Raw genomic sequence first — 18,685 nt, 5'->3', positions numbered from 1 at the left:
GCCTTTCTTGCCACGAACACTCGCCATATAGCCGGGCTTCCCGTCGACTTGGGACTAGGTCGATTTGCAGAGGGTGATCTTGAACATCTGGAATTTGTACCTGGGTTTGAGTCCATGAGTCCTGTATATCATTACATATTAAATTGGGTTTATTTGTGTGGAATTTCCCACTTTTGATCAAATTTATCAGAAAGGGAATCATTGCTGGGACTGGGGTTTTTATCTGAAGCTTATAGTAGGAACTGTGATAGGATCATCAACTACCCGAATGTTTGGACCTGAGATATAGCATGTTGATAGGTCAACGGCCGAACTATTCTGTAGGGCTGGGCCATGGATTCCAGGGGTGATCTGGTTCTGGGGTAGGACCCTCGTCATTCTGTCCGATTTGCCCATAATTTTATTAGAGTGGGGATGGTTGCATTCTTGTAATACTCACAGTCCCAACAAGCGAGTTTGTCCTACACTGGGCCACCCTAATTTTGTTGTGTCATTCCCTGTGTGGTAGGGTCGGGGGTAGACATTTGCGAGTCGGGTCCTACTGGTGCCATTGGTGGAAGAATAAACTGCATGAAAGGCTAGTGATATCTTTTAAAAGTTTTCAGGTTTATTTATTTTTTATTTCTAACTTCCACCTGTATGATAGTAGCAATAAAGAACCTAGCCAATATGTTAGACCAAGAGTAACCTTTTTGAGTATTGCTGCTGACTATAGAATAAATGTTAATACTACCAAAAGTGCTTCCTTTGGTAATCAAAGAGAAGGTCAGTGGCGACATGTTTCCTGCCTTTCTGGCAGCTGCACAAAATTTCTGGAGCTCCAGCCTCTTTGGAGGCTGCGCCAGTAATTTCTGGCTCTCCTGCCTCTTTGGAGGCTGCATCAGTGATTTCTGGCTCTCCTGCCTCTTTGGAGGCTGCGTCAGTGATTTCTGGCTCTCCTGCCTCTTTGGAGGCTGCGTCAGTGATTTTTGGCACTCCTGCCACTTTAGAGACTGCGCCAGTTGCTTGCGGCATTCCTGTCTCTCCGAAGGCTGTGCCAGTTATTTAGATATGCCTGGCACTCCTGTATCTCTGGAGGCTGCGCCAGTTATGATAGAAGCACCAATGAAAAGATGGAAAGTTTGCCACTATTGCTCATTCTTTAGGTTTAGTCCCACGACAACTTTGAAAAATTCTTCACTATAAAGCAATATTTTAGCATGTATTCAGGACAATGCTCCGGGGACGAAGAACAACATCTTAAGCGGGAAAAGAAACACAATCATATGAAGAAATGGAACAGAGGCTTTCTCTTTAGATTGAATAGCTGACTTATCACACTATCTTCATAAGCCAGCTGTTGATCCAAGAGTGGGCATGTCTGTTTGAAGACCTCTAAAAGAAGTTTCCTGATGAGAAAGATACAGAACTCATAGAAAGTTTAGGATAGTCTTTGTGGTTTAAGTAGTGGCAATTTTTTTTTTTCACGACGTCAGGATTCAAGGCAAAAGTTTGTCAGGTGACGAGTCCGCAGTGGCTGAATTACTGCCATGTCGGTGAGGATTTTAGATCATCAGTTCCTTCAAGAAGAAATATTTAAAGTGAAGGAGGCCGGTCTTTAATGAAAGTAAATGCCAGATCACTCATTTATATCCGCTCTAAATGTTCAACATTTTATTCCCTCTTCCACCTCCATCTTTTTTTCTAATAAGCATTACTAATTTGGACATGGAACTTTTGAGCGAGTGTATAATGACTTTCCGTTGGTCTGAACCGCGTCCAGATTGCGTGGCTGTCTTGGGAATACTCCTCATTATTTCACTTAGACGTTGAAATTTGCCGTGTCTTTATCTTTATATTTTTTTTATTCATTCTTCTTTTTGTATGTGATTATTATTATATAATTTTATTGATAAGGTTTTTTTTTTTTTCACTTGTACTTGCCATCATAAGACCTTTCATTGTCCCTTTTTAATTATGGTTATAATAATGACATAACTAGGATTTTAGTCTTCCTAAACTAAACCTTTTTCTTTAGGTTGCAATAATAAATTTTCATATGGCTTAGGTAATTAGCTTTTTTTTCTAGGTGACCCCCAAATATGTAAAGGAAAACATACCGTATAACGTTTTTAATTATTGTAGTTTTTGTCGGTGATTCATTGACTGGCACATGCCTTATTCTCTAGTAAGATAGCTCCGAAATTTGTTATGGTTAATTAAGGGATATGCTAAAGTAATCTAGACAATAATGTTTGCACCCACAAAAAAGACATTTTAATAGCTATCAGAGGAATTTTATTCCAATTGTTCTCATTAGAATGGGTGACATTCAGCGTTTCATTTGATATGTTTAGACATTAATTTTGATTGAAATAAGTCCTGACCGTGATGGAGAAAAATATCTGACGTATCTGAAGTATTTTTCCCTATGTAATACGGTTCGAACTCTCTTATATATTTTCTTTTGTGTCATTATGCTATTGACCATCTTGTGCCGTAACTTGAATAGATACGGGGACTTGACTATTGAGCCTTTTGGATATTATGACCCGTCAGTTTCAATACCACTTCGACCCGAGCCTAGCCATTATTTTGTCTCATCACATCACTGCTTTCACAAATCTTAAACCTATTTCAGAAGCCTTCCGTTTTCCGTTCTTGTTCCCTTTAACCATCCTACATAACAACACTGATTCAGGAATGACGTTTCATCTCATTTCATAGTCTACAATTCTCGTTCTATACATCTGTGCTATATGTACTGCTCATGCAATTTATCTTAACTTCTTCCATGTATATTCTTTCATACATTATTAACGTTTGTACTTAACATCAAGAACGATGAAAAGGGCAAGGGACTAGCAACCACATTCCAAGTGACTTTGTAGCCCTAAAGGCTAATTCTTCCTGGAGCTACCCCTTGTAAGGGAAAATGTTACAGCTGTAAGCTTCATAGTAGCTATCATAGGGGCATCCAGAAAAAGGCAGAACGTATCTTTAAACATCAAATTTACACAAAAAATAAAAATCACTTAAAATCTTATAAAAACCGAAAAAATAATAATATATAATTCACTATAAAGTACGGACAGGAGCTACCTAAACTGAGTGAAAAAGAAACTAAAACATCTAAAAGACAAAAGGGGTAAGTAAAAATTTTAGTGCAGACCAAAATGTAAACAAACAACTGCTTATGTTATGAATAGTGGTGTGGAGGCTGTCTGGGTGTTAACGAGTGAATGGTAATTTTAATCACGCGTTGCACTGCAAAACCAACATCAATGATCCAGATTTTAAAATTATCTCCCACGATAGAAGAGAGGGAACTAATTATTTTGAGTCAATCATAATTAAAACTACCATCCCCTCATCAAACCAGACAGCCTCCGCACCGTTATTCATAGCATAACCAGTTGTTTGTTAATATTTTGGTCTGCACTTCAACTTTTACTTAATCTCTCACTATTAGATGTTATGGTTTCTTTTTTAATTCATGTTAGGTAGGTCATGTCCGTCCTTATAGTAAATTCTGAATTATTTTATTTTTTTCGTTTTATATAGGGTTTTAAGTAATTGGTATTTTTGGGTAAATTGCATCCTTGAAGATGCAAGAGGTATTGCGAAACGACGTCGGCAAAATAAATTGATGTTCTAGATACGTACTGCCTTTTCCTGGATGCCCCTTTCATATCACATAATATTTTTTTTAGCTATTGATATTTTCATAAGCTCTGTAGAAAGGTAAGGTAAGGGTTTCGAAGAAAAGTTCCCAAAAGAGAACGGGAAAAATTTCTTCACTTTGTACCAGCTCATTTGGGGTTGTTACTTGAATCTAATTTAGTAACAAATAATGGTCTCTTCGACAGAGAAGGTGTTGTCGCTATTGGGGGGGAAATTAGGGCAATTTGAATTCATTACGACGATCAGTACTTAAAATTTTAGATCTCTTATTGAGGGGTTTGTTGGGTCGGCAAGGAATTGAGAATGGATCGCAAGAATTTCAAATATAAGATCCTATACAATAAGAAAACCAGGGAGTTTAAGTTACGTGCTGTAGAGGGAAGTAGGAATAGAACCTTTGGCTTAATTTTTAATGAAATGTGAAATGTAGGTACTCACACTAAAACTCCATATCATTCTATCATGTCATTTTTATATTATTATTTTATATACTTGAAGGATACATCTACCGGTATCGGTATGAAGTTTTGTCTCCTGTTAGATTTTTGGTGTTTAATCTTTTGTCTATGTAGACTTGAACATTTTCGATCAAGTTGCATATGTCCTCGGTTATGACTGTGGCTGAGTAGAGGAAGTTAATAAAAAGGAAAATTTTCATTTTCATAAGTACAAGCCGTGTGGACCTTAACCGCGGTGTTAACCTTGGTCCGCCCTTGCCCCTAGTTGTCGCCTGTCATCCTTTCGTAGCTCAACTTGGTCGCTGATGGTTCTGGGAAATGCGACAACTTGTAAGATTTCGTCGCCGGTGTTCTAGAAGCTGCCAGTCTGACATGGTTTAGTGAACGCCCTTCGATAAGCTAATCGGGAAGTGGAAATTGCAAGAACCTCCATAAGAGGAAGCGGACAATCACCTGAAATGTCATCATTAGCTCTGCCCATTGAAGGGTATGCAAGCTCCTATATGGTCGACACAGAAGGGATGCAGAGACAAGTAAGAGGACGCAGTACGCAGTTTCAAGAAAAGAAGGACAGAGAGGATAAGGCGCTTACAAGAGCTCCCTTTCAGACGTTTTAACGTGTCAAGCCCTAGTCTACGCAGCATCTGAATTTTTTTTCTTTTGTTAGAGAAAATATACAATATTTTACAATGTTAACAGTATTACATACATAATTTTATCAAAGTTGACTAAAATTACCAGAATTTAACAAAAAGTTTATCTTGTATATTTTACAAATAACCTATGTATTTTAATGTTAATATTTTTCTGTAGTTACCCGTATAAGATTTTATCAGTTTATATCTATTTTTCATTATTCTTGCTTTTATAAACAACCTTATACCATCGTTTTCATCTTTTCCATCTGAAATCTTAAGGGCCAGTAACACTGAATTGCTGTTTCGCATTGGATACAACCATCTATGTTGCCTTGGGATCAGCCGTCAACGCCCTTGCCTCGAAGAATTCACAATATTCACATAATATCCATTTTGTCCCTGTCTTGCATACATTTCCCCGTAGCTTCACCTACTTTATTTTTATTTTTTTTTTTTAGTACTATTACGGTTTGCGTACCCTTTGAGTGAATGCAAGTCATTTTCAATATCTGTATATATTGTAGTAATTAAATATGCTGTATAGTCAGATAAGTTTTCGTTCTATATTCTTTACCCAGCTTTCAGATTGCTAATTAGTGAAAAATTAACAACCTGACGATCCATATCGAATCGTAGCACTATTTCTCTTTCATACTGCCTAGTTTTCATGATAATTCCTGCAGTAAAGAAATCGAATTATTCCTTCTCGATATTACGGAAAAACCACACCTTTCGTAATTGTTATTGATTAAAAGCACGATGTCACTTGACATGATATCATACGTCATTTTGTTTATCGCTTTTGATTGGCTGATATGAATAGATCATCAGTTCAGTAACGCACGGTAGGTGTGTTGGGGTGCATTGTGTTTTGTTTTGGTTTTTTTTTTTGAACATAATATGGTTGTGTCATGTTAACATCATAACAATTTCCCTCATAAAAAGTACGCTTCTTTGTCCATTTCTTTGTCAGTTCTCAGTATTTGTGCTTTTAATGGGTGCTGAGATTGTGTTGCAATGCTTTTCCCTAGATCTGGTGCATTTGTTGCAATGTCAGCACCATTGTAGGCACTGTTAAGCCGCAATTACGAGAGTCAGTTTGTGGTCGCCGCAGAGTGCCGACACACTGAAGCTCGTTTAAGTCACTGTAGTTTGACTCAGTCACACCACAGAGTAGCTCATGTGTCTGGTTACTTGCCACTGTGTCATGCCAGTCTGGCCTCATTTTCAATATGGACACTGAGGACGAAACATTTGCAGGCATATCTCTTTATTATAAAGTCTATATAAACATCATGAGATGTGTGTGTATATATATATATATATATATATATATATATATATATATATATATATATATATATATATATATATATATATATATATATATATATATCGTGAAGTTTATATGAAATTTATGATAAAGAGAAATAACTGCTTTGCTTTTTCCTGGACAACCCATCTCTTCAAAGCCGAAGATTATCTCTCATCTTCCCCATGCCTTGGTTTTTGCAATTTTATTTAGTTAGTCATTGGAGCATACGTCCCATATCAATAGTTGGTCTTCGATTTCAATAATGAATCTATTTACATCGATTGTAACAATGGAATACTAATAATCAAAGACAAAATTGATTACGTGTTCCCACTTCAAGTATTGGCATACCGGGCTGTTGTTAGCTACAGTGGTTCATGTACACGGGTCAGTGTCGACCAAGTGGCGACAACCAGTGGCGGGATCGGTGACAGCTCACCACAGTTGCTTGCCACAGATGCTCATGTGCTTGACATCGGTTATAAACAATGGAAGCCTGCGTGAAACCACATCTCTGCTGCACACTAACACCACAGAGTGAGTTCTCCGGGCCTTAGTTTGTGTATGTGTGGTGCTATGAATTTTTTGCATGGCCCCACCTTGTCCTAAAAGGAATGGAAAAGTGTTGACCCTTCAGAAGTAGCTTAAAATTGCTGGAAGAATCAAGGCAAATTCATATATGGAATGTATATTGCAGGAGTATAGCATTGCTTGGTTAACCTTGTAGGTTATCAAGAATGCTAAGTATAAGCTGAAGAAGTACTTGACAGCCTTTTTGAAGAAGACTTTGGGAAGCCATGCCCTAAAGGTTATAACGAAACCTTGTCATGACAAGATTGAACAGTTGACCCTTGTCTCCTCTTGTCATTGAAGTAAGGCTGGCATGCACATGCACACTGCTAGGTTGAAGGCTGCAATTATGAAGTTTTCAGACATCTGTGGGGATGTTGACGTGAAGGCTTCTGAAAATTGGCTGTTTCTGTTTCATGCTTTGGCTTGGACTTTCTAACAAGAAGACTCAAGGCGAAGCTTTAGATGTTTGTATGGAAGGATTACAGGAATTTCAGCAGACTTAGAAGCCTTGATGAAAAAAGAAGGCCTTGTTTTGGATCAAATCCACAATGTTGATGAAACTGGTGGTATTCTACCACTTCTTATCGACTAACACCTTGATTGATGAGAATGAAAAGTATTTACTTGGTTGAAAGCTTTCCAAGCACAGCATGTCTGCTTTATGTGCAAATGCTTTAAATAGCCATCGTTGCAAACCAGTGGTACTTGGACATGTAAAGCAACCATGTACCCTGTGAAGGTTTATGGATATTCTCCCACTGATTTAGTATCATTCAGCAAAGGCTTTGTTTGCCCCCAAGATCGTTCCTGCTTCATAACTCCTTTTGTAAGGAGGTTGTTCATCATTAGACACAGAACCTTGACATTGCTAGGCATCAGATGAAGACTGTGGTTCTCTTGCATAGTGTGCCTCTGCAGTCAACCATGACACGGTTGGTAATGCAGCTCATAATAGGATCGTGTTTTTGCTTAACACGACTACACTTATTCAACCAGTGGAACAAGTTGCTATTGTTGCAATGATACTAGAGGAAGATCTAGGAGGAGGTGATGGTGGTGTGTGAGGCCTAGCAGGAGAAGGATTAAGACCTGAATACATGGCGAGTGTGGACAGTGGGAAATCTTTGAAGATGCTCGATGAAAAATGCCATCTGCAATTTTGCAGATACCTGGAAGGAAGTCACCTTGCAGACTCAAAGCACTTGGAACAGTGTTCTGAAGGGAGAGGAAGGGTTTATGGACTTTCAGGGATTTGAGATAGTCTATTTCTGTTCTTAACTCGTGAATGGAGGTGACGATGTCCTGAGGGTGATGTATAGGAGTGGATGGATTGTGATCACGGTGACACTGGCTTCCAACGGTTATCTGACATCAAGGGCTGCTGAAGTTGCTGCTGGTGAGGAGGAAACCCCAGAGTAAGACTGTTTCACAAGCATAGCATTTGTATAAGCGTATGCGGATGGTCTTGAATAACTTTTATCGACATAATAGAAAATCCCAACATCTATAGTGATTTCCCCAGGGTGATGGAGATTGCTGAATAAGTTTGAGAAATGCAACAAACGGTGAGATTGAAGCAGAATCATCATTCATACCATCATAGTACCATCAACAGCTTTAGATTCCAAATCTCTGTGTACCCAGGCCTAACATCATGCTTAAAGTGTCTTGGTAGTCAGATAGCACAGGAGGTATTTGATGCAAAGGGGGTAAGAGATGCAAAAGGCCTTGCCAACCCAGTTGTGCTGGAGGAGGAGGAGGAAGCGGCAGTGGCGGCCTTGTAAACCTCCTTGCAAGTTTTTATGTCTGGCTGCCTTAAAACAGTTTTGGCAGTGCGCATTGTTTCAACAAAATAGGAAACGCAAAGATGATACTCATGTTATACTTTAGTGTACTGTACTTAAAGTATACTTATTGTATTGTGTATGAGAGAAAGGGGGTCGGGTTTTCATGCTAAGTTTATAAATTCTGTATATTTTGTTGTAAATATAGGAATATAAGATTGGAAATTGGCTTATTCATCAAGTCTTCAGTTGAAAGTGTGCATGGTGGTTGTTTATAAGAATGTTTAATCTTTACGGCTATGAGGGTACGAAATTGCTGTTTTACATCCATAGAGTGATTTTTACCATATCCAGAAATTTCCATTATCCGGCAGGAACTGAACTCTATAGTAATTGAGGGAACGAACTCCCAAAGAACTCTGTTAGAATGAAACGCCAACAGATATCACGTTGTCAATACCACCAAATTTTGTGAATAAGGAAATCAAGGAAATAATAGATATTACATTATGCATTCAATGAAATCGTGTCGTTCATTGGTATTGTCTAAAAGAACACTAAAGAAAGCTATTTTGTTAAAATAACTAGAGTATTCGTAAAGTCAGTTTTGTTACACATTTTGGAATATCTGTAATGTGTTATGAGACAAATTTTGGTCTGTCATACTAAACATACAAAGTGCATGGGTCCCATGCTTTAGAAGTCGGTGCAAGATTTTAGGAACAACATGCATGTTTTAGTAGGCATTTTAAGGGCCAAAAACGTCTCTAAATTTTGGATTATTCTTACGTGCTGCATCCTCTCAAGCGACTAGTCTGTCAATACTTATAGTTTAATAACATTTCAATATATCTATTTCTTGACAAGGCTCGTGCCATGAATTATATTTATCTAGAATTGTGTAAAAGTTAATTTGACAAAAGAAAAAAATTGGCATATCCAACATTCAGTTTTAATTCTTTTGATTTTGAAAATGCTAATCTGCTCCTTATTTCTCCAGGCTGATTGAATCCTGCTTCCTAGTAAGGATCTTGATTCACTGAAAATTTCCATTACATAAATATGCTTATATATTAAATTTTGTATTGTAGAATTTTGAAAGAGATTCTATTTGGAATAACAGAAATGCTGAATTTATCGTTCATTCCATGAGATATGAATGTACAGTAATCTACGGGTATGCACAAGAAGCACTGCTTTCCAAGAAGTTGTCTGTTGGGTATAAGAATTGTCAGTGAGATGTGTGTAATACGATATAGTAAATTATAGTTTCATAAAGTATAAAATGGAGGAGGTTGAATGTGTAGAATAAAACTACACTCAAGACCATCAAGCAAATTCGGTAATAAAATGTGCGAAGAAAGCAGGTACTATACTCTGTTTTTTTCCATCTGTCCATCCGCCTGTGGGTGTTTTGTATGGTAACACTGCGTCCCGGGCTTTAGATAGTTACGCTATGTGTAAGTTTTAGGTAAATAAAAGGATATCTGGGTGTACATTTGCAACTGAAAAGTGTTTTAATAATTTACTGTATGCGAATTACACCGATAATAATCGAAATAGGATATTATTATAATTGTTGAATGTAAGCTTAATGTAACTATCCAAAGCCGGGGACGCAGTGTTACCATACTAAAACACTACGGGCGGATGGACAGATGGAAAAAAACAGAGTATAGTCATCCTAAAATGTAATTAAGTAGAAAGCCAAAAACATAACACAAAGCGGGAAATTAAACCTTACGGAAAGGCAGCGATATAATATACACTTTAAAACTTTGCACAATATTGAGAATAAGAAGACCTTATTTTATAGTCGTAAAGTAATTCCCACAATAATAATAGCAGCGCTAAATATTTTAATGTAGGAACCATTGTAAGATCTCCTGTGTTCCGTTTTATCAGCAATATGGGCAATTCTTAGTCGCTTTGAATCAAAGGAATTATATTTTATAATAAGAAATCAGGTTAAAATTTTAACTTCTGTAGCTCTTCTACTTGGTACCTTTGAACCACAGGCATCCTGCTGGATTGATGGATACTGTTGGCTTATTATGAATATATTTGATAAATATAATAAACTTATTTTCTTGTCTTCCTTGTTCTATCAAGGAATGCAGTACATATATACTTACGATATTCGCCGGTTCTTTTAAGAAATGCATTGTTTATTATGGCACATGCAACTTTTTATACAAAAAAGAAAATATTCAAATCTCTCTTCATTTGCTGTTTCAATAGAAAAAAAATGGGAAAAATTTTTTTGCGTTGGACCAAAATTGCTGTTAATCGACTAAACGAATCACGTACATTAATGAATCCTTTACATTTATTTTATTTTTTATTAAATAATAGCTATTGACTCGTATTGTGTGTTAAGATTTTATATGACGAAGATAGTCCGTTAACAAATGCAGCGAAGTCGGATACATATCAGACATATAAGTAAATGCAACGAAGTCAGATACGTTAATTATATTTAAATTGAATTAAACATGCTGCATGGGATCTCCTGCCCAGATAATAATAATAGATTCTGTTTCAACATATATAGAATATAGAACGATTGCAAAAAAAAAAAAAAGAAGTTGATTTATACACTTGAACGATAACAAACTTCACAGTTATATACAACAGTTCACAGTTAGAACAAAACGTAGCTGACACAGGAGGGTTGATAAAATAGATAAATACACAAGCATTCAGGGAACCATTTTGACAGATTAATTATCTTATTCGTATATTGTCTCCTTTGTCCCGTATTCACCTTCTACCTCGAAATGATCTTCGACTATTTGCTTAAATATCTTGGACCTTCTTTTGTTACCTGTAGGTAAGTTTTTGGCATTGCTTTTTATCTTAGATATATCAGTTAAAATATATTGATATCGCCTTATTATATGCTAGTACGATATGTATTGTTTTACAAACATGAATCACAGTATGGCTCTGAAAATATAAACTATAATTATGTTGACTGATGTTCATGCAGTTGCAATGTTTGATTCTTCAAAATCAAAGTATATGAGTTGTTTCCGTTTACCTATTAGCACCCCTAGCATTACCACTTGCATTCTCATGTGTGGTTGATACTACGGTGATCAGTCAGTGCTCTTGTCATAACAGAACAAATCAGCATTTTCAAGATTCATTTTATCAGCTCTATGACTACCTGTGTCCAGTGCTCTCAAATCGTCTTTTAGAAAAGTTAAATGCTTGATGTTTGAACCTTTGTTCTCATTCTTATGTTTGAACATCCGAAAACTGGAGAGTTGTCGGGTTTTTTCGTAAGACAAGCAACTGGATAATGAAAAGAAAACAATATCCCTGGACAAATATAGTAGGTGGATCTTGGACACGTGGATACAAGCTTTGGTATGGTTTGGCTGACGTCACTGACCACGACCTTTAAATTATAATCTGTGCGCCGGCGACTTCTCTCTTTAGACTTTGGCTTTCCCGAGGGACGTTATGTACTTTCTCGAAGTTTAAACCAAAATACCTTGATTCTGTTTGTGTTGGAGCCAATGGTGTAGAGGCTGGATGACGGCTGGTCTTATCGTAGATTCTGTTTTCCTTCGACTATAATCTTCCACACACATTACGATTCTGTAGTAGTATACCTAGAGACGAAAACTGTTGAATAATTACTTACCTTCCAGCTAAGAAAAATATCAGGTAACTGGTAACCTTGGGTAGTACTTTATAACAAAAAAAATTTAGTCAGCCAAGTCTTTGTCCAGAGAAATACAGTATAATAATATTTGAATTCTTGTGAAAAGTAATACTGACCGTTCAAAAAAGCTTATGTAGTGGCGGAAGAGATATATTTTTGATCGTTATGTACTTTAGTTAAAAGTTTGAGGCTGAATATTCTTGAAGAAAAGTATAACAATATGATTCATAGTACGGTTATTGCGCATTAGTCAAAGTACTCCTTTAGTTTGACTGCTCTTAAATGTACATATTTAAATGAGGTATTGATTCTTAGAAACTGGGATAAATCCTAACATCTAGTAAAAATTAGTGAAATCATCAAGGGATATATATACTATATATATATATACTATATCTAGTATATATATATATATATATATATATATATATATATATATATATATATATGATTATATATTATTATATATATATATATATTATATATATATATATATATAATATATATATGTATATATATATATATATATTGTGTATATATCACAATATAATATATATATATTATATATATATATATATATATATATATATATATTTATATCCATTCATATATGTATATACACACACACAATCCATTCATATTATATTCACATTACCTTTGTAAACAACATCCGTTCAGAGTGAATTATGTCTTCCCACCCACCAAGATTTGACTCTTTGCCCTTAGGGTTAAAAGTATGGCGTCTTTGACCATAACCCAGTAGCCATCAAGAGATTTAGATGCTGATATCGATTGTGCTGTGAATATTCCTTTTGAATTCAGATTCTGGACTTCGATTCAAAAACTGATGTCCACCATCTTAGCTGAGTAGTAGGTTTTTAATACTTGGCGGTGTATATTATAGCATTTGTGCTCGTGAGATTTTTATACTTCCAAATATTAAGCCCCAAATATTCCACCCACTAATATTGAATTAATTTTTAAATCATGTATTTCAGAATTCAAGTCCTTTTCAAAGCACACGACTATATTCTTATGTACCATGGACTATGCACAAAGAAACCAAGCCTTTTCTTTTTGTCGCCATTTTCTGCCTTAAAATCACTTATATCATAAGCACCCTTTCATAATTCCCTAGTTGCAATCACCTCTCAATCCTACTGAAGCATCTTTACTCTAGTATACCTTTTCTTTTTCCAGTCACAGTCGATCTTACCCAGACAGACCTTACACTAACATTTGTGTACCTTCCTACCAGTTCATAAATTCATTTTGACACTAAAGATATTACAACCATCTTGACACCTTTCAGATAACCCCTATTGCAGTTACTCGTAAGGACGCTTATAGGGTGTTTGCAAGGATGGGTAGGATGCTTGGAGTGTCTCTGAAAGAGATTGTTAATCTAACTGTCTTGTACGGGAGTAAGGTGCGTATGTTGAATGCAGTCAAAAGTAAAAGAATTTTTTTTTTTTAAAGACTTTCTTTGCTGTGTCGTACAGAAAAATGAATGCTTATGAAAGGTGAAGATAAGTATGAGAAATGGCTTCAAATTGTCTTATGTGGGAAAAATGGAACACGATACGAGTATGTTACTGGAACGGAACTATAGACGTGAAGTATCATGGGAGGAAAGGATTTATATATGTAACGTGTTGAAGAGGGGAAGGGAGAAAGAATTAGAAAGCTGTGGATAAAGGGCAAGAAACTAAAGGCATTAATATCCGTGCAGCTTGTGAGTAAACGTGCAATAATATTAGCCATCTCTTACACTTTACTGATCACCTCCATCTTGCTTGTAATCGTGAGAACTTCCCAGACCTTTTTCTCCTCTTTCTTTCGAAACATCAAAGCTATAAAGCCTCCACTGCAAATGCATTGTGCATGCGTAAAAGCGCATATTTTATTGTGCACTCCTTTGAATACACACACACACACATACATACATATATATATATATATATATATATATATATATATATATATATATATATGCATTATGCATACATGTGTGATGGAGACTTATTTTATGGTGCTCTCTCTCTCTCTCTCTCTCTCTCTCTCTCTCTCTCTCTCTCTCTCTCTCTCACTATAATATATATATATATATATATATATATATATATATATATATATGTGTGTGTGTGTGTGTATGTATGTATGTATGTATGTAAGTGCTTGTGTGGTGTGATGCGTGTAATATATATATATATATATATATATATATATATATATATCTATATATATATATTTATGAAGTCACGTGCATCTACTGTGATTTTTTAAGTTTTAAGCATATATATATATATATATATATATATATATATATATATATATATATATACACACTATATATACATATTTCCCTTTCTGGTAAGTTTCTCAGAAATGAAGAAAGTTTATTCACGTTTTATTTACTTCATATAGTCAACGAACCGTTTCCTTGCCCATCGGAGGTGTGTCCTCAGGACTAAATTACACATTGACAAAATCAGTTTTTATTACTACATGCCGACCTAATAGGTAATCTTAAAATGTAAAACATGACATCGTTATGAATCTATTGGACGGCAGGGCTCACTCTCTTGTTGTTGATCTGTGCACCAGTAAGGGCATTTCTGGTGCTCTAAAAGGGGCACCCTATGCCATGGTATTGCAATTCAAGGCTTGGGTGTGGGTAAGATTTCCATTTCTGGCCAATAGTTTGGATTCGCTCCATTTTCAGCAGTTACTGTCATATTCAGGAGTGTTCTGTTGCTCGTTTCTCCCTTTGGATTCTCACAGATATCCCAGTGGTTTCCTGGAAGAAGGGAGGATGAAGTCTTTCCCCTTTTATGTTTAAAGCAGTCTGTTGTTGATTTTACTTACAGCTTCTCTAAGCATGATATCTGTGCCTTCTAAAAAAAATCTAGTCTTGATTTACGGGTGGGGGCATTTACATAATGTTAGAATATTGCCCATTGGTTGCAATCAACGATGTAGAGTGGTAGCAGTGTGGTTTACTTAAATAATGCCATTGTCTTCAATAGGAATGAGAGAAAAAATATACCCAAATATCATACATCGCCCTAGCCTGGCAAATCTCCCAATGAATGTCGTCAGCAATATCCTATAAGGACCCCTTAGGAAACGTAGGGGAGCCTACAGACAGCCACCGACAAGGAGGAATTGGCGTTGGAAGAATTTAAAGATGATTTGTGTCATACGACGCTCGAGAGTACTTTTTAGTTCTTGTTAGTTCTTGTAAGAATCAAGCAATGACACTGGTTGGTCGTTACCAATATCTTACAGAAGAAATTAATATGGTTGAATAAAGCCCCTGTTAGGAGTGAGAAGTATTGTGGTATAGACTTCACTGGTGAACAAAAGCAACCTCTCAACCTTGGTTTTAATTGCCACTTCACGAAAAGGCCCCAATAGGAAGCATAACGGGTTGAAAATGAACTTCTCTGTCGCCGGGCCCAGGGAAAGTTGACCCTTTGTAATACCATTAGGGGAGAACTTGTCAGGAAAGCCGGACTCCCGCAGGGGAATTTGCAGAAGAAAGATCATGACCCCTCACGGACAGGAAGCTGACTGTCAGCTACAAAAACAAGGATATCATCGTCCGAAAAGTTGACGAGACCACCGTCTGTGTCAACATGAAATGCAAAGAATTGTACTTAAATGAGCGGTATCCTAGTGATCTTTCAAAATTCTTGCCCTTTAACAAGTATTTTACCAAATGCCAGATGAGAAACCTAAAGGCAATAATTATGAAAATAAAGTTATAATGAACCTTTCAAATTACCTTTGATTATAACGGGCTACGGAACATGGTATTGTTGCAGCATCATTAAGACTCATATGGCCAGCAAACCGTTGCACCCTGTTTTTGCGCAAATTAAGCACAGATCATGAAGAAGGCCATCACTCCTTACATCCCAAGGGATATTCGGTTTTTCCGGTAGATTTCATTGATATTTTGAATACTAGTCTCCAAATTGAACCATCACATCTTTGACCATAGAGAGTATATTCATGAATGTACTGGTGGACGAGACCATCAGTATTATTTAAGGAGAATCTACCAGTCTGATGCCACGCCCCTTGGTATACCAAAAAATACCCTTCCATGTTTTCTCTAAATCTGCACCAAGGAGGCTCCCTTCCTCTCACAATGAGGCGACCTCTTTTAACAGGTAGATGGTGTCAGTATGGAACCGCCCTTGGTTTCCTATTCGCTAATTTGTACGTGACAGATATCGAGCAAAGAACCTTCAGTTCCCATCTGAAACTGAAAGTATATGACCGATACATAGACAACATCTCCATTGCCATCAACACTGACAGAGAAGCCACCCACCTAAAGTACATCTTGAAGAGAAACTCTCCTAAACGTCACTATGTAATATATCATCAAAGGCTGGCTTTCTTTCTTGGATGTGTATGTGGAGCAGGAAGAAGATAGAAACAAAAAACTTTTTACCAAAAAAGTGAATAATATGGGACAGTGTTGTAATGCTTGCAAGGATGCCCTGATTCTTACAAATGCTCTGTAGTAGCCTCATCTATAAAACATGCAGTTACGTACTGTTCTTCATGGAAGGGTACTCTCATGGAGCTCGAAAGTGTCAGGCAGCTCCTTTGTAACAATGGTTAGGGCAGAAATCTACTTCAAAGCTGTATACAAAACTGCTGGATATGTATGCCAGTACCCCGGCAACGGTGTTTACCATACCAGGGAACATCATACTATAGAGCAGCATACCGTATTCAGTTTAAGGGTGAGAGGTCAAAGCCAATGAAAAATTCCGACAGTAACATGCTTACAAGTCAATACAGGCCCCCATTAAACATACAAATGAACAAACGTCATCCTCCATTCTTTGAGGAAGCCATACGCGACTTGTGTGAATCCAAAGGAAGAAATGAGTAACGGAGCACTCTTAAATATGACTAAGTACCGACAACTGAACTAGTCAGAGATGGTAATGACACCTTCCCCACACCCTTTGTTGTATTCCGTGGTATAGGGCGTGCCCTATGGAGTACCCGAAATCCCCTTGCTGCCCACAGACCACCATCGAGAGAGTGAATACTGCCGATCAATAAAAAATCATCACTCCAATGAAGTCACCTCTGATATTTTAGGCTTAGCTGTTAAGTTCGCTTGTACTAATAACAATTGTTTTTTGTCTTTTTGCACTTTGGTCCTGAAGACGCCGCCATGGGAAAAGGGAACTGTCCGTCAACTATATGAAGTAAATGGAAGCAAACGTAAATAATCTTTCTTTATTCCTGAGAAGCTTACCTGAATAGAAAAAGAAGTATAGACTGGTTTAGTCTAAATAAAAATGTAGTCTTTATAAATAACGCCTTTTACTTCAAGAGGATAAGAGAGAAATGAGTACACACACATATATGTATAAATACATATATTATATAATATATTATATCTTATTATATATATATATATATATATTATATATCTATATATATATGAATATATGATATAATTATATATATATTTGTAATATATTTGTATATATATGTATATATATATATATATTATATTAATATAATATATAATATATATATATATATATATATATATATATATATATATCTATATATATATATATATATATATAATATTATATATATTATATATATATAATATATATATATTATATATACATATATTACATATATTATATATATATATATATATATATATATTATATATATATATATATATATATATACATCGAGCTACAAATGTCTTTTAATATCTAATTCGCTCTACCTCGGAATTGATATATTTTTATATATGTTTAACCGAAGTGGAATTTTTTAGTCGATAAGAGATTTGTCGGCTCCCGGGCGCTAACCATCGAAACCAACAAATCCAGAACGACAGTTGGTTTCCATGGTTCGCGCCCGGGAGCCGACAAATCTCTTATCGACAAAAAAATTCCCCGCATCGGTTAAACATATATGAAAACATATTAATGCCAAATATATTAATGCCGAGGTAGAGCGCATTGGATATTAAAGGACATTTGTTGCTCGATGTGAATCACGGTAATGTGAACTGACTCATATATATATATATATATATATATATATATATATATATATATATATATATATATATATATATTTACTACACACACATACACGCATACGCGCACACACACACACACACACACATGTAGTATATATCTCATGTATAATTCCCATTTGTTCGGTGTGGCACAAGAAGGGTAATATCTTCCACTTCTCAGGTCTCAGGAAGTTTTTAGAGTTGAAGTTATAGTCTCATAGAGTTTTTTTAAACACTCTGGTACCCATCCTCGTAGGGATAACAGATGATGGCTCGCCGATCATGAACCTCACGCACTTAATGAGAGTGCTCGGGCGTTACCCCTAAGCCGTAGCACACATGATGCTGTACTTTGTCTTCACTTTTATCGCATAACTTTCGACTTACTAGCTCCTTTTAGCTTGTATATATTTACGTGATTATATTAAATTAATTCCAGAAACTCCAGTATATAAAAGCCAAACTTTATTTCGGTATGCGTATTTAAATC

The sequence above is a fragment of the Macrobrachium nipponense genome, chromosome 28 (assembly GCF_015104395.2).
Source record: "Macrobrachium nipponense isolate FS-2020 chromosome 28, ASM1510439v2, whole genome shotgun sequence".
Lineage (NCBI taxonomy): Eukaryota > Metazoa > Arthropoda > Malacostraca > Decapoda > Palaemonidae > Macrobrachium > Macrobrachium nipponense.
This window is presented reverse-complemented; position numbering follows the sequence as displayed.